Source organism: Gavialis gangeticus, unplaced genomic scaffold (genome assembly GCF_001723915.1).
Source record: "Gavialis gangeticus isolate Ggan-Ray unplaced genomic scaffold, GavGan_comp1, whole genome shotgun sequence".
NCBI classification, from domain to species: Eukaryota; Metazoa; Chordata; order Crocodylia; family Gavialidae; genus Gavialis; species Gavialis gangeticus.
In genome coordinates, this window is record NW_017729025.1 from 132,384,918 (window position 1) to 132,391,396 (window position 6,479).

Consider the following 6,479-nt stretch of genomic DNA (forward strand, 5'->3'; position numbering starts at 1 on the left):
TGCAAGGGAACGGACTGGTTCAGGGGGTAGGTTTAGTCAGGATGGAGGGGGGAGCAAGATTGGGGTCCCTGTGAGCTGGGGCTTCCCTTCTGAGGCAGTGGCTACCGAATCCTAATCCCAGTTTATTAAAACATGAGACTTTCTTTAATTTACTTATTCTTTATTTATTTTTAGTTTCTTTGTTTTTACTTCTGTTTATTTTATTGTTTAGTGGCTTCAGTGGCTGACATCCTTCATTTCACCACCTAGCTGCCACTCCTACCCATTGCCTCCCCACCTCCCATTTTACTACCCAGTCCCATCTGAAAATTCTCACCCTTCCAGCCTTGTGCTCCTGCCCCCACATGCACCAACCCTTCTCTCCAACTCACCCCCCACCTAAAGCAGGGATAGAAGCCTTTTGTGGCTTGCCAACTCTCTAGTGGCAAGTCATAGCTGTGCAAGTTGGGGACAATCAGAAAAAGTTTTTAGCCTGACTATTTAATTGCTGTAAACTCGAGGTCATATTAACACTGATTTACATTTGTGAAGCTTAAAGCATAATGTGTAACAAAACCCACAGAGAATATAGATCAGGATAATTTTTTCACCATTTCCCAAAAATAATACAAGAACTAGGAGATATTCAGTGAAATCAGAATGTAGCAAGATCAGTACTCTTCAAAGGGAACATGTTTTCAGGTACAGTGCAAGAAAACTGTGGAACAGGTACCATGGGTTTCCTATACAAATGTTCAGAGGTGTGTGTAGGGAGGGAGAGGGAGGAGGCAGAGATTTTAATTAAAGTGGTTCCTGGTCAGCTGCTCTAATTAAAATGCCTCACCATCATGTGTATTAAACCCCCATGGATTTAAAAATGGCCATGGGATGCTTTATCTAAACCTCATTCGACAAGGTTTAAATGCAGCCATTTTAAAGTGCATGAGGGGCTTAATACATGTGACCCTGCAGCAATGCTGCAGCATTCTAGTGGGAATGTAGAGGAGACTTGATTAATCAAGTCTGCTCCAGTGCATTGTAATTAGAACACTAATGAGCATGTGTATAGGTAGTCATTCAGGCCAGGAATATTTCAGGGTTTCAAAAAAGGATTGGGAATTTGTATGCATATGCAACTATATAAACAAGGTTATCTAGCGTGATGCTAAACATTAAAATCAGAAGGGCAGAAACTAATCTTTAACTACTGAGGGTTAGGAAAGAACATTCCCTGGGCGTGCTTTACCTCATAATTATCAACTGCAGGATATATTTCCTCTGTTCCTGAAGCAGATGATACCAGCTACTTTCATTGTCTCCATACCAGGCTAGATGAGCTGCTGATCTTGGAGTGAGCATTGCCACCTAAACTGATTCATACCATATTTTCTCAAATCCAAAATGAGGTTTTTTTCCCTCGTATTGGATTTGAGTACCAAGGGAGGGTGGGGCTTGGGAGAGCAGTTGACTGCTGCAGGTCTGACCCCAGCCTTGATCTAGGGTTGGAGTTGGAGCTGTCTTTCCATCAGCCTCTTCTCCCCCCTGCCTGCTTCCCTTCCCCCCTTCCCCGCTGCCTCTACTTCTTCCTTGCCACTTGCCCTCCCGAGCTTCTGCTCTTCAGTTCTGAGTCTGAACCTGCTCTGGCCCAGGGCACAGAGCACATGGTCAGTTCTAACCCAGCCCAGTCATACAGCCATGGTGGTAATGACAACAGCTCTAGCCATGGCTCTGGGATTGGGGCTAGAGCTGCCACCACCATAACTGCTACTGCATCACTGGGCTGGGGCAGGAACAACCATGTGCCTTATGCTCCATGTCTCTCATGAGAACAGGGCCAGAGCAGAGTCATGGAGAGTAGGCAATGGCCAGGAGGAGAGGAGGGGAGGGAGAAGGCATCAGGAAAGTCCGGCAGGGTGGGTAGGTGCCATGGTAGTGGGGCAAAGGCAGGGGCACACATGCAAAAGGAGGGGCAAGTGGTAGGAGGGATAGGTGGAAGGGGACAAGGTGTAGGGGTCAGGCCACTTGACTCTGCCACTGCTTTCCTTATTGCAGTGGTGCTCTGTGTGTGTGTGTTAAGGGGAGGGGGGTGATTTTTAAGACAATCCTTTGTACGTGGAAAATTATAACAACATTTCCATGTGTAGAATCTAATTTGAGGGGGGATCATCTTCAATTCTAAGGTTTCTTGGATTTGGTTAAATACAATACTAGGCTGTGATATTCAACTTGTGGCTAAGGGCAGCCAGAGGGTGGTAGTGACCCCATTACTGCTGCCTTGCGCTAAAGTTAATGAAACAGTGGATCCTGCCTCCATTGCCCCAGTGGCCTGTACATGGGCCTTTATAACAATTATCCTTTTCCAACCACTGGGAATGAAAAGTACCAGAAATACTGTTATGAATTAAATTTTACCATATATATAAAGAGATTTCTTTGTCCTTTCTTTTTTTTTTTTTTTTTGACTAGCCTCTGTGCCAGGACATCTGATGGTATCTGGCATACAACAGACAAAAAGTCATAAACCTTGAAAATGCCTCTGGCAAGGACAGCTAAACCAAAGGCTTAGAGTAAAAATATACTGTTTGTAGGTGTAGTTATCACACTGATCTGAAGAGAAAATATACATATGCATGCGGTCCAAGCTTGTAGCTGTCAGTTTGTCAGCTGCCCTTCAACTTTACTGGTAACTTTAATAACTACAACCAGATAGAAAGCTGTAAGTTTTCTTTTCAGATTAAGCTGTCCCTATGTTCTTGCAAGACTTTTCTGTAACAAGCCTGTACTTAATCAAAGAGATACTTCAACCCTTTTTATATCATGTTAGTACAATTCCATTGTAATTACTCTGCTCCTTCGTATGTAGTTCAAATAGTTGGTATCAGAATCACTTGACACAGCAGCTAAATATCCATGGGTTGAGTCCTGGAATCTCAGTCCTGTTCTACAGACAAGCTAATCTCATATAATAACTGATAAAGGCATATGTGTGATTTAGCTGGTACATAGTCCTGGCCTTCTGTTTAGGGGTAAATTTTACCTCCTGTGACTGCTCACTTTTTGTTGGGGAATGGATTAGCTCATACATAGTGTTTCAAAGGAGGCCCCAATCCTAAATCAAGACAATGAATAAATGTATAATATGAATTAAAATAATTGAGTGATCTCCTCCAAAATACTTGGTCCTCCTGAAATGAGGATCGCATATAGGAATAGTTCCTTGCTGTCTCTCTTTATCTGCAGTACTTAATGCCTAGCGCAAATAATATCTGAGGGGAGATTCAGTCACATCTTTTCCTTTAGTACTTGCTCCTGCTGCAGTCTTGGTGATTTGCTGTTTACCTTTCTGGCACCCCTCCATCCTCATCTGTCAGCCAGTGCTACATCTACACCTTTGGCAACCAACTAACTACTGCTCCTGACTCTAATGAGCTTGGAGAAGTATTTTGAAGAAATCAGTGTCAATCGCACTTTATGTAGGGATTGGGATAAAACTTCTGGTTAACTGCAGCTCTCTTGTGTTTATTGCTTTAAGTAGGGCAGGCAACACCTAGGAAGCTTCTTGCGAGTGACACGTTGAACAGGCGCCAAAAGAAAGATGTCATTAAAAGCTGGTTTATTATGGGATCCCAGGGCTGTGTGCATTAGCTTTCCTTTTGACTGGATGCACAATTAAACCTCCACTTTTCTGGCTGGTAACTTTCTTTTGTTGTCTGATCCAGTTCCTTTAAACACATCTGTAAAACAGAGATAACATTGTTGTTTGCTGTCAGAGGGGATGAGGAAGTGGGGGGTGGCAGGAAAGAAAGTGCACAGCTGTTCACCAGCAAAGGAACAAGGCTGCAGAATTCCCCTCTTCTGAGAAGAACATGAAATGAAGGAATTAGCCAGTTGGGCACCAGGCAACTTTTTGTTTGGGTAACTTCAATCAGGGAAGCTTCCCTGTGCTGACAAACACTATATTTGCATGAAAAAGCAGAGCCAGGAGAGCTTGGTGTGTACTGGGGGGCTGGGGTGGGGAACTATTTACAACTGCAATAGTCTTTCTTATTCTCCATGAGTCTCTTTGGTTTTGAGCCCTTTGCTTAGCTGTCTCAGAGCAGTTTGACACTCCAAAAGTGTACAGAGATTATGGTCTGTTTGCTTTGCAGGAGAAAGGTTTTGATTGCATGTCAAAGACCCGGTGCTTAGAAAAAAATCACCACTTTTTTCTATGTTATAATGCACTGAGCAACTCAGCGGGGTCAATAGTAAAAGTGTTTGCTTTGAACACAGGCAGGGTTAGGGTCCTGTTAACAATCATAAACTAGGCATAAATTAAGTAGATGTGATATCTAAGGAATGCAAGTATGACTGCAAAGAAAAAAAAGGCACAGTTCTTAAATTGACCTTTTAATGGTGCTTTAGAAATGGATTGTAATTTTCTAGTCGTACACTTAATGTATCTGTGTTGAGAAGTGATAGTTGTATATAAAGTCTGGAGACAAGCTGCTGTGGGACTTGGAACTAAGGTTCTACTGATTTGCTTTCAAAAAGCAATGGCAAATTAACTGTGTCATCCCAAATTATGACAAAATAAGAGATACTACTTCCTGAGGCCGTGTGGATAGGACATGAAGTATCTTCAATAAAGCTCTTTTTTTATCACAGGTAAGAAATTATGTTATTTGGTATAGCTAGAAGAGGGTAAAGGCCTATAACAGCGCCTATGCCACTCGGTAGTACTAAAGAACCTCAGCTATCAATATTTGAAAAAGAGATGATCTACCCTTAAAGACAAAAAGTAAAGAAAGAAAAAGAAACTGTGGGCATTGGACTCAGTCCTTGTCTTTCTCTTTTTTTCTCTTAATTAATTTGAAAAAGTGACAGATGGTACGGAATTAAGAGTCAGAAGAATGCAGCCCCAATACTTCAGTGCTGGCTTAATGTACTGACGTGTAGCTTCCAGTAAAGACAAAATTAGCTATACCGGTGGTGTGATTTAGGAGCCCTTTACAAATATTGATGAAATTAACCTCATAATACCCTTTTAGGCATGTTATTATCTCTGTTTACAGATAGGAAAGGTAAGCTGAAGGGCAAAAAACTTAACCTTTCCTAAAATCATATAGCCAATTTGTGGCAAAATGAGGAACTCCTGGTTGCCTGTATAGCTCCCTAACCAGAAAGCCATTTTTTTTGTCTCTCTCACACATGCATCCAAAGGATAAAAAGTCTGAGAGAGCCTCTCTGTTGTCGTCTTGCCTTTTTGGTCTAAACATGATGCCATTTTTCAGCATTAACACAGAATAGTATCTCTACCTTGAGTAGCTAATTACAGTTTATTAAAGCTGTGGAAAAACAGTGAACAATTTCAAACATTTTTTTTTCCAAATTTTGAGTTTATTCAAAATTCATCAGATAGCATCTGACAAGTAGGCTATTGCGTATGAAAGCTCATTCCTCTCTAAATCAGGCATTCTCTAAGGTGCCACCTTGTCCTACCTTTTGCCCATTCAAAATTTATGATTAATAGTGGAAAATATCTAAATGAAACAAATTTAATTTTTTCCAAAAAAATCACTAAGAATTTTCACTTTGATTCAGTTAGAAATATCCTTTATTCAAATAGGTATTTTCATTTGAATTCGAAATGAATGAAAATGTTTATGATATTTTATTTTAAAGGAATTTCATTTCATTTCACTTTCTGGAAAATAATTCTTTTTTATTTTGGTATTTGGTCTCTTCATTTTTCACACAATAAAAATGTGAAAGTAAGAAAAAGTAAAAATGTAAAAGAGTAAGAAAGGAAGGGGAAAAAATAAATTCCTGTTTTCTGTTTCGCATTTTCTTCCTGGAAAAGTAAGGGAAATTATGAGAAGATAGGGTAAACATGTTGTCTCACTTTTCTACTTGTTTTTAGTTGTTTCTAATTTGAAAACTGAGAATGGTTTAAATGAGAGGGACCCTTTTTCTCTGAATTTTTAAATGAATATGCATTTTGAAATTTTGAAAAAAGTGAGTCATCTTTCTACCTACTGCTTTTTACTTTAAAAAGGTCTTAAAGTGGGATAAAATATAGGCAAGTGTGATAAAGAAACAGAAGCAACTGAAACAATGCATTGAATTTGAAAGTAAATTGTCTTTTTTGTTTCATTTATTTTAGATTTTAAAGTTTCTCATAAAATTGACAATTTTATTTGAAAATGACAAATTTGCTAATGATTAGAGGTAGCGGGCTAAGGAGCTGTAGGAAATGTTACTAATAAAGAGATTGTGGAGGGAGAAGCAAGTTTTTGTTGACACAACACAATGATGACACCTTGGCCATCAGGTCACAAGCCTCTCCTTTGCTTTTTAGTACTTTTCTTGAGCAAAATCCTGTTTATGTACAACAGTGTAAAATATCCTGCTCCCTTGCACCCAGGATGAATCAATCTGGAAATACTTTGTGCAAATTTCTAAGTAGCTTTTGGGGGTGTACTTGGTAGCCGTGTTGGTCTGAGATAAAAAGGCATACA

General features: G+C 40.0%; 1 protein-coding gene across 3 annotated transcripts in view; it reads left to right on the top strand.

The window, feature by feature from the left end:
* GALNT18 (polypeptide N-acetylgalactosaminyltransferase 18) overlaps positions 1 to 6,479 on the top strand; it is a 645,416-nt gene that overhangs the window by 350,853 nt on the left and 288,084 nt on the right. The window lies entirely within an intron of this gene.